The sequence below is a fragment of the Mus musculus genome, chromosome 5 (assembly GCF_000001635.26).
Source record: "Mus musculus strain C57BL/6J chromosome 5, GRCm38.p6 C57BL/6J".
NCBI classification, from domain to species: domain Eukaryota; kingdom Metazoa; phylum Chordata; class Mammalia; order Rodentia; family Muridae; genus Mus; species Mus musculus.
Genome location: NC_000071.6, coordinates 36,447,351 through 36,465,080, shown reverse-complemented (window position 1 = coordinate 36,465,080; position 17,730 = coordinate 36,447,351). Strand labels below are relative to the sequence as shown.

The 17,730-nt window shown below is 49.8% G+C and overlaps 1 long non-coding RNA gene across 3 annotated transcripts; it reads left to right on the top strand.

The window, feature by feature from the left end:
• Positions 1-226: 226 nt before the first annotated feature.
• 2210406O10Rik (RIKEN cDNA 2210406O10 gene) lies at positions 227-17,470 on the top strand. 3 transcript variants are annotated; one of them, NR_126488.1, is made up of 3 exons: positions 227-566; positions 8,670-9,247; positions 17,158-17,470. It is a non-coding gene; the product is annotated as an RIKEN cDNA 2210406O10 gene (long non-coding RNA). The 3 variants fall into 3 exon arrangements; NR_126489.1 differs by lacking the exon at positions 17,158-17,470 and having other exon boundaries at positions 8,670-9,346; NR_126490.1 differs by lacking the exons at positions 8,670-9,247; positions 17,158-17,470 and adding an exon at positions 6,322-6,696.
• The last annotated feature ends 260 nt before the right edge of the window (positions 17,471-17,730 follow it).

Genomic DNA, 17,730 nt, shown 5'->3' with positions numbered 1-17,730 from the left:
GATGGACAGACCATTTCCACCAATAATTACGAGTCATGACGGAATTCTGTTTCCTCCTTCTCCGGTGGGCGGAGACTGAGGCTTCTGGGAGCCCCGGAAGGTGAGGAGGTGAAAGGTGAGGTGGGAGGAGTGGAGGAAAATGGAGCTTCTGTGGGCGTGGTCGCGCCAGGGGACAGCCAATGAAGAGGAAGAGCGTCAGGGCGGGCAGAAGGCGGCGAGCGCTAGGCGGGGACCCGGGAACTCGTGCCAAGTGACTGGTGCTCGCTTTAGGCTCCTGCTACCTTCTGCGGGCGGAACGTGGGTGTCCCGGGAAGGGACGGACCCCATCTCTACTATGCCGCAAGCGCGTTGTGTCAACAGGCTGGCTGTGGACGGCCCGATGAGCGTTACTTGATTTTGTACTTTCGGCCACCTCCAATTTTCTCAGAACGCAACATAAGAAAAAAAAAAACTAACAGCAGTGTGTGCAGGAGAGCTTCGAAAATATGGGTGCTGATGTTTGGTCACTGCTATGGGGGAGGTCGCAGAGCTGAGAGTTGTCGGAGGACGTTTTCTGTCCTGTCTAGGTATGTGCAGCTTCTTCCTTCCTCCCCCCGGCTCCCGCAAATCTCGAGACAGAACGCTTCGTCCGTGGACTACGGCTTGTGTGTGCTCTCGGCGGATCTCTTGAGTTCTAGGCCAGCCTGGTCTACAGAGTGAGTTCCAGGTCAGCCAGAGCTACACAGAGAAATTTTGTCTCGTAAAACAAACCAAACCAAACCAACCAAACAAACAAACAAAAAAGGGACCAAAATTCTATTATTTAATTTCGCTCTTTTAAAAATCATTTCCCCAGCACATGCTGCCTTTTGCCCGCCGTGGGCGTGGGGCAGAGCATGTCCACACAAAAAGCACAGCTCTCACCTCATAGGAAATAAGTTTATTCTGGAGTCATTTATGAGTGACTGGCCCAGAAACAGTTTTAGGACACCTGTGTTCCAACGTGAAAACAGTTTCAGGACGTTTGCATAGTAGCAGAACAAAGAAAGCCACAACTCAAGACATAAAATATATTAGTGAAAACATTAAGTAGGTGATTATAGCAAACGGGAATCTCAGCTGTAGTCCGCAGATGCTATTTGATAGCAAGCTTAGCCCTTTGGTGGAGATTAGAGTTTTGTTACTGTGTTACCAAGATTTTAATCGTCTTTTCCTGCTGTTAGGTCTGACACTGAGTGGGGCAGGGAATCTATTTAATGAACTAAAGATAGCCCAAGATAAATTGTAACTAGGCTCTGCACCTGCAAGGTTCAGCATCTCCAGTCATTGAGGCTTTAATCCGTCAATTGGCCTTTGCAGACAGTTTCTTTCCAGGAATCCTGGTTCACTGGTGTTTTGTAGGACAAGTGACCTGATTTGTTAATTCATTAGGGCTGGGGTCGAGTAAGAGGAGAAGGGATACTTAGAGCACCAATGAAATCAAGAGACATAATTGGATTGAGTCTATGGCACTTGGTTGTGATGGAACAAACCAACCGTGAAAAGGGCAGGGGACTGGAGTGGGACGGGTATCAGATGGTTATTCAGTGCGCTGGCCCTTTTGTTAGGGAACAATATGGGCCAATGGGCAGAGCTCTGGATGGGAATATTTATGGTACATTGTCATATTGGCTGGCAAGGGCTTTAAAAAATACTCTAGTTTTAAAAGGTGAGGTTTCTTGTAAGACTGTGGGAAAGTGATGACATTGTTGAAGCCGGCGATGAATACCATGGGGCTTATACAGTTTCCTTTGAAACTTTCTGAAATAAGACTTAGACCTCCTGTGGCTTTCCCTGGCAGTAACACCAGGTCACCAGATTTCTTCTGTCCTGAACATGGTTCCTCTTAAATCTTGGGTCTTCTCATTTGCTGAAAGGCGTCAAAGAAATGAGAATGCCCGTGACCAGCACATCTGTAAGCAGAGACAGATGAAGAGTTAGAGCTGCTGTGTGTGGAGGTATGGGTCTTCCCAGGGGTGAGGACCCTGGGGACTCTGAATCCCTTCTCAAGCTGGGGTTCTCCTGCCAGGAGGCATACGGGCCTGTGCTGCCACCTGGCGACCCACTCAGGAACTACTTGAGTGGGGGCCATCTCCTGAGGTTACCATCTTAGGCAGTTCTGTAGTCCCCGTGAGGTCCAGAACTTCACCACCCACCCGGGCAGCAGTCTACACAAGGAGATGGAGCTGCCTGGAGAAAACACTTAGGTTAGCTCTCTGAGTTCACATTTAGCAGTTGTCATGGACGGCCCAGCAGAGACAGGGATGCTGGAAGATCAAATGAACACGTGGGGTGGCCCCAGAGAGGATGAAGTGGTGTTTACAAAGAAAGCCAGTCCTCAGAAGGTCCTGAAGATGGCCCCACAGCTTGACTGTGGGCGTGATATGCATTCCAGCATAATGTCTGCTGTGTGTCAGGTGCTTTAAGATGTCCTCTTATGGATCAGACCCAAGACTTGCTGGGCAGAAAAGTGGTTGGCCAGGTTAGGTGAATCACAGAAGAAGACAGGGCTCTTGAATATTCCTTTATATTGCCCAGCATGCACCACTGGGGTGGAAAGCAGAACCAGCGCTGACTCCAAACGTCCAAATGTCACTGCCTTCAGTGACATGGTGGTGGTGCCTCAGGTAAGGGGTGGCTCTTCATCCCCTCATGCAACTTGGAGTCGTCCAGTTTGGAAACATCTAGTATTGAGGGATGTGGGGGTTCACCTTCTTTACTACCCTGACTGGATTGGAATCACCTAGGGGAGACACGTGGGGGCATGTCTATGATACTATCACAGAGAACCCCCGGAGAGGTTGAACTGAGGGAAGATCCACTCTAAATGGGAGTGGCAGCATCCCGTGGACTGAAGCCAAGACGAGAATAAGAAAGCCTGCGGAGTACCCGCTGCTGTCTGTTGCCCTCTGCTTCCTCATCCTGGAAATGTGAGCGAGCAGCCTTGAGCTCCTGTCGGTGCCTCCCTCACCAGGATGGACTCTAACCCTCTTGAACCAAAATGAGCCCTTCTTCCCTTAGGGTGCTTCTTGCCAGCTGTTTTGTCACAGTAATGGAAGAGGTAACTAGGAAACTAGGAGTAGCAGGCAGTGCTCTAGATGGACTCCAAGGACCATCCCGCACCTTCCCCATCACTCAGTCAGACACTAGGTCTAGGTGCTTCTGGGCAGGAGCTTGCACTTGGTATCCATGTCCCAAGTCCATTGTTCTTGAGGTAGAGAGCGACTTGTAAGTTTGAGGTTTTAAGTCCTTTAAAAGCAGCCAGCAGTAAAGTTCAGGTGAAATTGGGAGAAAGCCTAGAGTCCCCATCACTGTCTGGAAGGTGGACAAGTGCTCCTAGAAGCAGAGAGGCAATCCCCAGCCTAAGCCAGTCAGAATATGAGCACTTCAGACCTGCTGCCTGGAAGAGTGGAAATAACCAACCTCTGGGCGGAGCCTGGGAGTGAGCCCTTCCCTGGGGCCTGCTGAGCTTTGGAGAGGAGAGCTGGTTTATCTCACAGAAGCTACAGCACTGCCTTCTCCCCATTTGTTATGCCCTTACAGTGGGCTTTGATGCAGAGCATGGAAATGTGTCTTACACCTTGGTTTCTTGGTTGCCCTTATGACCCCTGACTCATAGAAACTTGGCTTTCTCCACCCCACCCAGATACATGGGTTCCAAATGGAAAGAGATGCTCTTGGTAGGAAAAATACTACTGTGGGGAGGAGGCAAGGCTATGGATGATCAGGTTGCAGTCACCGGCTCCAGAGACTTCCTGTGAGGCCTTTTATTTGGGTTGGCAGATGCATGGGAGATGAGCAAACGCAACATTAGCCTCCATTTCCCTGGGAACATTTTGGTGATGGTGGCATCTGGATTCCTAGACACATTCAGGATAGTCACAGGAGTGGATGTCAAGTGGCCTTAGCTGGACCAAAGGAGAGTTGGGAGGTGCTAAAGTCCCAGGATCCTGACAAACCCATCTTATAAAGCTAGTGGGTGTGAGAGAAGGTTTGACTATAAAACTGGTTACATTGTCTGGCTGAATGGGCACCATGAACCTTCCCGTGTGGTGGTCAGATCAGTCAGAAAAATGTCAGAATTGGGAAAGTGCCATGGGCATACATAAGTGGGGAGGGGTCCTACACAATAGTGAGTGTTTACCATGGGAATGCTGGAAACTGACTCATGGGGTGACTTAAGGATGACAGCTTTTCCCTTGTGGCTTCCCTTTCTTTTGGTTGCCAGCCCTGGCATGCCTGCCATCCCAGTTCGCCCACTGTGAGGGAGATGGCTGCATAGACAGTTATTACACACAGGACTGTGAAGGGACTGACATCTACTACTCCCTCACTCTGGGAGGCAGAGGTCAATGGAGCCAGCCTCCCTGGGCTGCAGAAAGGGGCCGCCTTAGCTCTGTGTGTGTGCGTGCACGCATGTGTGCGCATGTGTGTGTGTGAGTGAGGCCCTTGTATCTCCCACCACCATCCCCTGCCCTTTCCTCTGGCTTCCTCTAGCCCTCCTGGAGTCCTCTCATAAGAGCTCAGTGCTTGTCCTGAGCCCTCAGTGATTTAGATGATCCTAGTTCCTTAATTTAACCACCTTCGCACAGTTCCATGTCTATAGGCCAAGTGCTTAGGATGGGGCACATTTGGGTACCGTTGTTTAGCTCTGAGGCAGGACAGAGCCAGAGTTTGAATCTGCTGTCTCTCAAAAGTGTATGTGTTGGAACCTTGGTTCCTAGTGCAGTGGTATTCAGAGGCTGGGGGATGACAATCATGGCACTACTTCCAGGTTTGTTCATTCACTCATCCTTCTTTCTCTCTTTCTCTTCTTATTTCTTTTTTTTTTTTTTTTTTTTGATTCTGGGATTGAGCTCAGGTTCTCATGCTTGTCCAGCAAGCATCTTATCTCCCCAGACCACATTAGCACTGTTTTTGAAACAACTGTGGAAGTTGGTTGGCTCATCATGAGGTTTCTGACCTCTAAGTATAAAACTATAGTGATGTACTTAGAGGCTAGTGGGTCTAGAGGGCGGGACTTGTTATAAACTCACCCTTGTGGCTCTGGTGCGTTCTCTCTCTCTCTCTCTCTCTCTCTCTCTCTCTCTCTCTCTCTCTCTCTCTCTCTCTGCGCTTCCCGAAGGTCATTAGGTGAGCATGTGTCCCACCACATGCTCCCAGCCGTGCAGTCTTGCCTCGTCACAGGCCAGAATGAATGGAGCCTAGTGACCAGGGGTGAAACCTCTGAAACCAAGTCAGGAGAGACCCTTTGCCCTTTCGCTGGTTGCCTTGCATATTTTATCACAGCCATGGGAAACTGAAAACACACAGGGCCTCCAGCAGAACCCACAGATAAACCCTACTCCTCAGTGTGTTAGGAATATTTCAAAAAGAAGTAGGGTGGAAAGCGGGCTTTCCACCTGCTCAGGGCTAGGAAAACAGGGGGATGTGTCTGCAGGGGCTGGACCTGGGAGTCCTCTGTTCCCTGTGGGATCACTCCTGCATCTTCAGGCTCCTCTCAGACTACTCCTCTGTCCTGAGTCACTGTGAGCACGAAGCCTGCCATGAGGTAGGATCTTTTTTTTTTTTTTTTTTAAATTGTGTGAGACAGGCTCTCATGACACAGTCATGACTGGGTTGAAATCCATACATATCAGCCTGCCTCTGCCTCCAGAATGCTGGGATTAAAGGTGTGCATCACCACACTAGTGGAATCAGTGTTTAGAGATAGACCTGGCTGTCTGCGTTTGATTCCTGGATCCTGCAGTGGGTGAATAGAACCAAGTCCTGAGAGTTGTACACACACACACACACACACACACACACACACACACACACACATTTAAAATAAATCTGACAATAACACATATGTTTAATAGAAAGGTGTATTTCTTTGTAGTTAATTTCCTGTGCCATTGCTTCCTGCACCTGTCAAGATCAGCCTACCAGCCCCCGAGTGCTACTGCCATCTGGTGGCCACACCTTTATTTTATTTGTATTATCAGTATTCATTGTTGCCACTTAAAATTGTGTTCAGTCCATTAGTCGTGTATATGTGTGTGTGCTCGTGTGTACACATATGTATGTATGCTTACAAGAGTGTGCATGCACATGTATAGGCGAGTGCCTATGTGTGAGAATGCATGTAGAACATGTGGCATCAGACGTCAGATAGACCCTGCTTGCTTTTGAGGCGGGACCTCTCATGGCACCCCAGGGCTCGCTGGTGAGGCTAATTCCCCCTTCCCATTCCGTTCCTGGGATTATAACCATGGTGCTACTTGCTTTCAGTTTTGTTTGTCTGTTTTTCTTTTTCTTTAGGATTCTGGAATTGAACCTGGGTTCCCACGCTTGTGCAGCCGTGTCTCCCCAGCCCCCGTTAATACTGTGTCTGAAGTAGCCGCTCTTCTGAAGTCAGCTCTGCCTTCTACTTGACACGCCTTCCCTTACTCACTTCTCATTTCATTTTCTTACTGCGTTTGCCTCCATTCAGTGTTGATATTTTAAAATTGAAATCTGTTATTATTTTGTCATGTAGCCCAGGCTGGCCAAGATCTTGCCTCCCTTTAAGCTTATTTTAGGAAAATTATGCTTACTTGTAGGGTGCTTGTGACAGTGTCACCCATACACACACTGTATGACATTAGATTATGCTAAGCCTGCCATCTCTATAAATTCTTAGTTGTGAAACTCAAAGCCTCTCCTTTAAGATTTTTTGGGGGCCACTATAGTTGTAAGGGAGGTTAGCCCCCCTCAGAAGCAGTACAGGACACCCAGACACCAAATTCTTAGCACAAAGGAGATTTATTACTCTGGGGGTGGGGTGAGGTGGGGGCGGCAAAAGCAGACTGAAGCAGCAGCAGCACACCTGAGCAGGCGTTTCCACGGGAGTGGGGTTTGAGGAGGGAGAGGGCGGGTAAGTGCTAGGGTGAGTTGGTAAATCCTGACTGGACGCGTTAGCCAAGTAATGAGTTTTGATTATTGGACCTTGGTGTTTTGTCTCAGGAATGAGTTAGTGGAGCCAAATAAGGGAATGGGCCTTGGAAGCTAGCTTTAGGAATGTCATCTAACAATTTTTAATAAGGGAGAGAAGGGTCAAAGACAAAACCAGTGGGCAGCACGCTTGCCATGCCGGGGCCTGGCAGAGCCCTTCAGCAGTGTGTTGTTAGTTAGTCACCTTGTGGGCTGACAGTTGTTCCACATGCTGACTCAGTGCCCGTCCATCTCTCCCAGCCTCCTCCACACTCAGTTCATATTGAAGGGGAGCTGTGCTGGTGTCCACCCTGCCTTGTCTCTAACTTCAGTGAGGTTGCTTTGAAAGCTTACTAGCACAGCCCTTGCTGTGAGCTCCCAGCATTAAAGGGCACTCGGTTCACACATGTCCAAGAAACTTCTGTCACAGCAGTGGCCTTTCTTTAAGCCGGCCATCCTCTCCTGGGATGGATTCACCAAGCTCTTACCTCCCCTCACTCTCACACTTTAAAACCCTATCCCACCCCTTCCTACCAAAAAGCTTGACTCACAACTCATCGCTGGCTCTTTATCCACAGCCTGATGCTGGCTCTGCATCACACCCAGCACTGCAGGACCTCAGCAAGGCCTCTGAGGATAGGCTGAGATGGAGGGGTGAGGAGGGCTCTGTGGAGGGACTGAGATACAGGGGTGAGTTGGGCTCTGTGGAGAGGCTGAGATGGAGGGGTGAGGAGGGCTCTGTGGAGAGGCTGAGATGGAGGGGTGAGGAGGGCTCTGTGGAGAGACTGAGATGGAGGGGTGAGGTGGGCTCTCTGGGGCTGAGATAGAGGAGTGAGGAGGGCTCTGTGGAGAGGCTGAGATGGAGGGGTGAGGAGGGCTCTGTGAAGAGGCTGAGATGGAGGGGTGAGGTGGGCTCTGTGGAGAGGCTGAGATGGAGGGGTGAGGTGAGCTCTGTGGAGAGGCTGAGATGGAGGGGTGAGGTGAGCTCTGGGGCTGAGATAGAGGGGTGAGGAGGGCTCTGTGAAGAGGCTGAGATGAAGGGGTGAGGTGGGCTCTGGTGGGATTGAGATGGAGGGGTGAGGTGGGCTCTGTGGAGAGGCTGAGATGGAGGTGGGTGTGTGCTGCTGCAAAGATGACTACTGTAAAAGGAAGGTCTCTGGCATTTGGGCAAAGGAGGAACTAGGGCAGCCCAGGCAACCTGGAATGGATCATCACAGTGACTGACTGAGCAACAGATGTGCCCTTTCTCCTCAGTCTTCCCCAGATCTGGTGGTTTTGGAAGGGACAGCAGGGCTTCCACTCATTCACACTTTGCTGTCTCCAGGACTCCATTTCTGCCTTCCAGAGGCCCAGCAGCACCCTCTTCAGTGAGACCCATGGTTGGGACACCCTTTGCCCTGAGTATGAACTTGGCTGCCTGCGGTTCTCAGGGTCATAGGCTTTTGGTAAGGAGCAGTGGGCAAGCACTGAGCTGCCTGCAGGCCCCATGCTCTGTTGTCATAGTTCTGCAGCACAATGCTGCCTACAGCCCTCACAAGTAGAGGGGCACCGCCAATTCCAATAACACTACACAAAGGAGAAGATGGCCGGTGGACCTGCAAGCCATAGCTTGCTGCTTCTGACCTAGGCTTGTGCGGTTGTGGCTTTAATTTTTTTAAATGTTTCCACCCAGATTTTACTTTTTTTTCTTCCTTCAGCTGTTCAACCCAGGGTCCAGACTTTTCAAGGGCTACTCTATGGTAGTCCGAACTACTCACTGCTGACACTTGGCACCTAGTCTTCATTCTGGGACCCCAGAGACATTCTTCCCTGCTGTGACTATGCTTGGGGAGGTGTGTCCACTGCCCGGCATCTCAGCTTCACAAGAGGCCCCACAGGGGTCTCTCACTTGAAGGACAAGGGCCAGGGAGACCATGTCAGTGGGAATTACCTGTGAGGTCACGTGCTGCTGCTTCTAGTTCACTCTCTGACCTCTCCTGAAGAAGCCAAGCTGCAGAGATGAGCTACAAAGGACATTCTCAGAGCTGTCAAAAAGAATCAGAGGAGAAAGGCTTCAAAGAAGACTGAGACCAGACCAGCTGCTTGGAAAAAGCAGAAGCCAGCTGAGCTGTCTGGAAGAAGTTTAGATCAACTGAGGCACCTGGAAAGGACAATCCACCTCCAACCTGCTGAGCTTCATGAGTGCTGTGTGTTCCAGGTACCCAGCTTTGTGAGCTGTGGCCCATGCTGGGGTAGGCTTTGGTGATACTGCTGGTTTTGAGTCATTTCTACTCCTGTAAGTAATTCTTCATCCATACTCTTGTGCGTAACCCCAATAAAACTCATTGGTCCACCAAACTAGACTTTGGTGGTATCATATTTGGTCTATTATGGGTTCCCAGTTTGGTGTGAGTGAACATGGGTGTTGCATCTCCCCCCAAAAACGTTTTGTCGCACAAGTGGTATCATCCTAAAGACTGGGGTGCTGGGATGGAATAAAAAGGGAAAGTCAGTCGGCCTCTCACTCCCTGCCGAGGTCCCCTTCTCCTCCCTCTCTAGTTCTCACTGTCTTGCTTTCTCCACCACTCTCTCTCCTCCCCTCCCTTGTTTCCTCCCCCCCCCCCCCCCCCGCATCTTTGTTAGGAGATAGTTTCCTGAGTTCAGCCATCCCAGGAATGAGTTGGCCGGATCAAAACCGAGCTCCTGTTCCCAGTCCCCGGAACCCAACTCCTGTCCTGCTTCTTCAGATGTTTGGTGTTTGTCTGCTAAGCAGTAAAGGATAGAAAGAGATGCTGTGACCCCATTATCTAAACTAAGGCACACAAGTCCTAAATGTGCTGTCTTGACTTAATTGACTACATGCAACTTGCCACTCCTTTGTTCCCTGATCATTCTAAAATTCCAGGTCAGAGTCCAAGAAGGGATTTGAGCCAGCAGCTAACTCAAGGTGACCCAGATAAGTTTCAGTTACCAATGTTAACTTCCTTGTTTAACCCCTTGTATTAAAATATGATTGGTCAATGGAACAGTTCACTCCAACATTCTCCCTTGCTTTGTGTTTCTGTCCTATAAAAATGTGCTATCTCCGTTCGGGATACAGTTCAGATCCTGAACTGGCCGCCTCCCTGAGCTCTCAGAAAATAAAACTTTCATTTTAAGCTTCTGTCTGTGAAGTGCATTTTCTTGGCTTCCACCCTGAACCCAACACTTTCACACTTTCTCCTTCTCTCCCTTCCCTTCCCTCCACTTCCCCCTTTGCATCCCTCTCTCTCCTCTGTCTCTGTCTTTGTCTCTCTGACTCTCTCTCCCTCCCCCTCTCCCTCCCTTCCCCCTCCATCCCTCTTTGCCTTCCTCCTTCCAGACTTCCTTAAGGTAAGCAGACTTTCCACAACTCCACCCACCAAGATGTTCCACCTCACCACAGGCTCACATCAGAGCCACGGTCTGCACCCTAGGAACTGTGAACAGATCCAACAGTCCTTCTAAGATGTTCTTCTGTGTGCTTATCACTGTAGTGGGGAACTGAAGAAAACAGCGTGTTCCAGAAAAGCAGGGCCATTAGAAGCAACTTGGCAAGCTTTTCCTGCAGTTTCCTTCTTGATGAAGCTCTTTGAGGCATGACACTCCGGGGTGGGGAGTGAACCACCTAAGAAGTGATCTGTGGGTAGGGGCAAGGTTTCTTTTCTTCGGACTTGGCTGTACCCAATTTTTAAAGATGCACATGCATTCTTTAAGCATTATGTTAATCTACAACCTCGACAACATAAAGTGTGTGTGGGGTGGGGTGGGGTGGGGTGGGGTGGGGTGGGAACCCTACCTTATAAAACTGCAGCTGGCAGACCAGGCTGTCTCCATGCAGGCCCCTCCCAGGACACCTGCAATTTGATTTTCTGGAAACACCTGCAAAGCAGTCTCCCTCAGTTCTGGATTATTGTGTATGTACCAGACCCGTGTTCCTCACAGATACCAAGTTTTATCTACACTACATTCCTCCTCCTAACTAAAACCCCTCAGAGCTGTTCCAGTTTGCGAGGGCGCTTATGCTGCCCTGTGCCTTGAATGCTGATTCAGCTTGCCTGACCCCCGTCCAGGGACATTCAAAATGCTTCCAATCCTTACCAGCCAGGCGTAATGATATATGCCTTTAAGCCCAGCACTTGGGAAGCAGAGGCAGGTGAGTTGCTGTGAGTTCAAGGCTGGCTAGCTGATCTACATAGTGTGTTCTGGAATAGCCAGAGCAACATAGCAAGACCTATCTCAACAAAACAAAATATTTCCAATTTGTTTGAACACACATCTACATAGTTAAATTACAGAAGTAATAAAGAATTGTTATAGAGACTTCTGGCCATCCAGGATATAGAAAGCAAAAACATAAAGGAAGCCTAGCTGAGAAAAAAATGGCCTTCACCAAGAATGCTTCTGGGTGAACATAGGGAAGACTGACTATGACGTCTGCCTCATGTCTGCTCAGAAAGTGCCTTCCACACAATTGCAGATCTGTGTGGGATGTGAAGACAAAAAGCCCATAAGCCTTAAAAGGGCCACTCTTCAAGTGAGCCATTATCAACCTGGCTGAATTGAAAAGGAGACCTTCTGCCATCAAAGAGGGAGAAAGAAACGCTTAAAGGGAGGGTCAGTTGGTTCTAGCTGTATCCTGGGTGTGCCCAGAAACAGAATCATAGTTCACAGAAAAGACAGCCCCACAGAGAGAAGCTACACCTCACAGAATGTGTGGTAATTCTTTTTCTTGCTACCTGACAGAGCAACTTAAAAATGAGTCTGTTCCAGGTCTGGGTTCAAGGGTTCAGCCGATCCTGGTGAGGAAAGTGTGGGCCTGTAGTCAGGAGGCAGAGCCATGGGTGCTGGTGCCCAGCTCACTTTCTCTTTATTCATTCTGGGACCCCAGGCCATGGCATGGTACCACTCATCAGACTGGGTCTTCCCACCCCAATTAGACTAATCCAGAAACTCCCTGGCAGATAGACCCAGAAGTTTGTTTCCACATTGAGTCTAAATCTCATCAAGTTGACCGTCAGGACAAACCATCACACAGTGATATTGGCAAAGAACGCGGAAGAGTGCTGTTTCATCAACCATGAACAGGAAGGATGCAAAGGAAATCACAGTGTGGAGCCACTCCCCACTCGACCAACAGCCGAGATCACACAGCACCGTTATGTGGGGCCTCATCCTAGGCTATTACACTTGGGATTATTTGTTCCACAGCTGTAGCTAGCTAATGCACTCATTTGGGAAGGCTTTTAGGAATGGTTCAGAGGGTGGCAGGGATACCTTTGGGAGTCAGGTTTTTAGAGACTTCCTTTTAAATTATATGTGTGTGTGGTGTGTGTGCAGTGGGTGCTGGTACAGGAGAACTCCAGAGGCCATCAGACCCCTTAGAGCTGGGGTTACAGGTGGTTGTAAATCACCGGATCTGGGTGCCAGAAACTGAACTTAAGGCTCCTGCAAGAGCAGTGCATTCTCCCAACCACTGAATCATCTCTCCAGCCCACTGGGACTCGGAGTTTTAGAGTTGACTGATATTTTCTATTCTGATATAATGTGCAGGGCACCCTGTAATCCCAGTCCTGGAAGGCTAGGCAGGAAGACTGTGAGTTTGAGGTCATCCTGGGTTACACAGTGAGACATGTCGTAAAAAACCAAAAAGCATTGAGCACATTAAAGTTTTTGGTGGGCTTTTAATGTTAATTGAATTTCTTCATAATGGCACTGTTTGCCACTTTCCTTGGCTGAGGCTGACTCTGCTTCAAACTGCAGATTTCTTCCCAGCCCTGGTGAGCCCTGGCTACTCTGGGTCAGTGCCTCACTGAAGCTTCTGTGCCCTGTGCTAGATGCTGAGGAAGAAAGACAATTCATGCGAGAAAACGCTGGCAGGCAAACGTACACCAGTGTGCCACAGAGACGGGGGTCTGACCTTTAAAACCAATTATCTGCACAGTCTCAAGCTGAACCACGAGCTGCCACCTATGGGACACTGCACAAGCTTTGGGAAGCACACCAGCTGCTTAGTCTGCCGCTACCCTTTGCACGACTAGACCATGCTGTGTCCCTAGCGCCTTCTACTTGGGGCCCAATTCATTGCCACAGCCTTGCTTGCCCACAGATGCCCTGACTGTCCTTGATGAGACCCAGCAAGGACAGGAACTGGCCCTAGTACTGGCCTTTTGACCGGACAGTCTGCCAGGCTGTTCCTTGGCTGTGCGCTGTTTTAAAGAGCAGGGAATCCTCCACTATGACAGCCATCCCAGACTCAGGGGTGGGGAGGGTGAGTCTGGCCGGCTTGCAGCAGCCCCCAAGAGGAAGATCATGGCTTCTGAAGTGTATGGCATTAGGAGGCCATGGTCAGAGGGAACTGCTGTGGTACATGCCTATAACATAGCAGCCACTATGACCACCTTTGTGGGCCCCACAGCCTGCCAGGACCAGATTGCATTTTAAACAGGAAGTGCTCCCCTACATTGACCAAACTTTCTAGCATGCTGGAGACGATACTTGCTGCTCACTGCCACTTGAGACCAGAGGGTACCCTGTCTCATGACCTTAGGGTATTCCCTTCTGTGTATGAAGTTGGGGCTCTGCCCCAGGTCACGCAGGAGTCCAGGTGGATAGAGGATTGACTATGGGAGTAGATGCTCTCCAAGAGGAAGAAGGCCCTCAGAAGGTGGTCCAAGTTAGTCCCTGGCCACACCGAGTCATAGAGGAGGTCTGTGACCATGGTGTCACCCGAGCTACATGCCAAGCTCCTGCTAGCAGAGAGTGGCTGTTGTGGCTTGGCTCGTTCTCCCCAGCCCTGGGGGCGTGTCCAGCCCTGGGGGCGTGTCCAGGAGCGATTCCCCCTTCAGGCTGTCATCGGGGCGAGCGTGTGTGTGTGTGTGTGTGTGTGTGTGTGTGTGTGTGTGTGTGTGTGTGTGTGTGTGATATTCAGGACCTCCTCCCCAGGAACCCAGGGTCACAGGCCACTTTGGTTGCCTCCTTCCACCTCCTAAGCCCTGTTACCATCTCCAGTCTCTACCCACATACCACATACCCTTTACCAGCCACAGAAGGTCTTTGGTGTCTTTCACACACAGCTTAGCTGCTAACCTTCATTCTGGGGTTCCAGCATCACACAACCCTCTTTCTGTATGTGCATATGTGCTCCCCCAAACCTCATGTGTGTGTGTGTGTGTGTGTGTGTGTGTGTGTATCTTACATGGTCAAAATAATTTAAATATAAACCAGGTCTAGTTCTCCCCCCCCCCCCCCCGCCCCGTTTTGGCTCCTATGAGTGACCTTATACATCCTTGCCCCTTTGCTGACTTTGTGTGTGCAAGCCTGTGAGTGTGGAGGCTCTGTCACTGTGTCATTTTCTGAGACAGTGTCCCTCCCAGGACTTGGAGTTCCTCGGTTTTGGTTAGACTGGCCAGTGAGCTCCAGGGATCCTCCTGTCCTTGTCACTTTTCTAAAGTGAGTGCTGGAGATCTGAACTCAGGTCCTTACCCTCTGTGGAACAAATGCTTCACTCAGTCTCTGGGCCAGCTCCTCCCCTCCTCCCCAGAACCCCCCCCCCCCGATTATTTTAACCCAAATGAAATTAGCCTTAGCTCAGAGCGTGATTCAGGCCTGCTGTGGTCTAACAGCTGGATGATGTGGATGCTGCTTAGAGGCTGATTATAGTCATCTGTCATGGTCATCACTGTCTGCCCCAGGATCACACAGGCAGCAAGGTGTATTCCCTGGGGAACAGGTCTGTGTTTCTTTAAGGGCCAATTGTATATCAACAGAGACCAGTAGACTCCACCCTCCCTACTTGTGATATGAAAGTCAAGGCTCATTGCTAAAACCAAAGCCAAGAACACTGCTCTATTTTTGACAAGCGAGCCTATCTCAGACATACTTCAAATCAACAAAGTGCTAGGCTCCACCAGGCAAGTGTGGACTCCGTCCACTACAGCACCCTTCATGTTGGATAGAGGCAGCAGCCTGCAGGTCTGCCTTGTGGTGCATGGGCAGAGTGGCCATTTTCTAGGGACACAGCTCAGCCTGAGAAGGGAGGAAGGAAAAGCCATGCATGCTGCAACCTGGAGGTCACTATACCAAGTGCGACAGCCTGGCTGTGGAAAGGGAAATCCTGGCTCAGTGGCTGTGAAGTACCCAGGACAGGCAAACTGGATGACAGAGCAGAGGCAGTCGGCACTGGTGGGGAGGTGCTTAGTGGTGACCTGTGCAGTATGGGGGAGGGGAGGTAGACATGCTCTGCAGATGGATGGAGGTGATGGCCGGCTCTGCGACTGCTCCAAGCCCTGTACTGTACACTCCACAGTGGGTGAGATCATGGGGCCTGTGTTGTGTCTCTACTGTCATAATTAAAAAGTGGGCAATGTAAAACACCTGCATAGTGGCCCAAACCTGCCATCCTGTCGTTTGAGAGGCATAGGCAGAAGGACCTGGATTCCAGGCTGTCCTGAGATACAGGAAACCATGTCTCAATAAACCAGCCAAACAAGAAGCACTTAGTAAGCCCACTTTGGTGGTTTCAATTTTTCTCAAGCAGTAAAACTCATGCAACCTGTGACCCCTACACTTCCTCACAGAAGGCTGGGTACTTGCCCAGTCCACAATGTCCTTTCTGCTTAGTGAAGATGGAAACTAAGTTTGAAGGCTGAAGAGATGCTGTGGGTGAGCCATACCTCTGACTCCTGTGTGAATAGCCTCATCCCAGATCTGTGAATGTGACTGTCTTAGGGTTTCTATTCCTGCACAAACATCATGACCAAGAAGCAAGTTGGGGAGGAAAGGGTTTATTCAGCGTACACTTCCACACTGCTGTTCATCATCAAGGAAGTCAGGACTGGAACTCAAGCAGGGCAGGAAGCAGGAGCTGATGCAGAGGCCATGGAGGGATGTTCTTTACTGGCTTGCTTCCCCTGGCTTGCTCAGCCTGCTCTCTTATAGAACCCAGGACTACCAGCCCAGAGATGGTCCCACCCACAAGGGGCCCTTTCCCCCTTGATCACTAATTGAGAAAATGCCTTACAGCTGGATCTCATGGAGGCATTTCCTCAACTGAAGCTCCTTTCTCTGTGATAACTCCAGCCTGTGTCAAGTTGACACACAAAACTAGCCAGTACAGTGACCCAAGGAGATAAGGACTTTTCTGAGGGGATGCAGTTAAGATGAAGTCATCAGGTGCGATTTGGTCTCCTTGTGAAGAGGATTTGGGGCAGGGGTGACATCTAGGGAGAAAAGGGTCAATAAAGGCAGAGATTGTTCTAATGCCTCTTCACCCTGTGGGCACCAGGCATGGTCATCACTTACCCTATACCAAGCCACCTCTGCCCTCCATCACACCCTCCACCAGACCCACATGCAAAATGTCTTCACCCCCAACACTCCCAAAGCCCCGTGAAGTCCAGTCTTGCCTCTGGGTCAGAATCTCACGCCGTTCATTCCTGACCACCATAGGTGTCCCAGGTCTCTACCCTCTCTGAGCTTGGGCCTTTTTCAGAGTCCTGCAAGTTGTCCTCTGACTGTCACATGCACAGCCTACATACGCCTGCCCACTCAAGGCAAGGTAAAGATAAAAATACACATCCAACCCAGGGGTCTTTTACTGTACTCCCAGTCAGGCACAGCCATCATGAGAGGTAAACACTTAACACATTGTCCTTACGCACTGATGGCTACTTTGCTCCCGCTCTTCTGGCTGGGTTTGTGTGCCAACTCAACACAAGCTAGAGTCCTCCGAGATGAAGGTTGAGAAAATGCCTCCATGAGATCCAGCTGTAAGGCATTTTCTCAGTTAGTGTTCAATAGAGGAGGGCCCAGCCAGTAAGCAGCACCCTTCCGTGACTTCCACCTCAGCTCCTGCCTCCAGGTTCCAACCCCGCTTGAGTTCCTGTCCTGATTCCTTCTGTGATGAACATCAATGTGGAACTGTAAGCCAAATAAACCTGAAGTGGAAATTTCTGGTTCCTTTGGAAACTCAGTTGTGTCACGTGATGCTTTTCCGAAAGCTGTCTTGCGAGAGGATGTTTTGCTGAAGCAGACACATGCGAGGGAGGGCATAGGCTTTGCTGGAGCTGGCGCTTGAGAGAAGGCATGATGTTTAAGCAGAATATAAATATAACTCCACAGACAGTCTCCCTGGTGTCGCTAAGCTGTGCAGTGCTCCGCTGATATTCTTTGGTCTTCACTTCATAGAGAGAAAGGCAACGAAGAACTTCTCGTGGTGTTCCGGCTGACTCGGGCTGATTCTGCTGACTCGTGCTGATTTGGCAAATCTTTGGGGTTTCAGCTGGATGGAGCCACTGCTACTGATTTGTGCTTGGTGTTTGCTATTGGACTTAACTGCTGATATCCTGACAAGGAAGATTGGAATTGCCCCCAAAGGACTACTTCTAAGCAGGTCTACAGACCCCTTTCCTTTTAACCTTCTTTTCCCACTACCTCTGGGTGGTGGGCTAGAAGAGAGGTTTAATTAAGAACCGTAATTAAAGTAAGTTTTGAAAAATCTAAGCCAACGTAAATCCTTTCTTTTAAACTTGCTTTTTGGTCATGGTGTTTTCTTAAGACAACAGAAGCTTTAACTAAGATACCCACCCAGCATGCTAGCTTATTTTCTCTCCCTGCTCTGGGAACTCCATGTTAATGGGATCTTATAATCCCTGGCCTATTGTAAATAGCTGCTTCTGCTTGACATCGGATTTTAAAGGTACACCTGTGCTGTGTCCTATTTCAGAATGTCACTCCTTTCTGTGGCTAAATAATATTCCT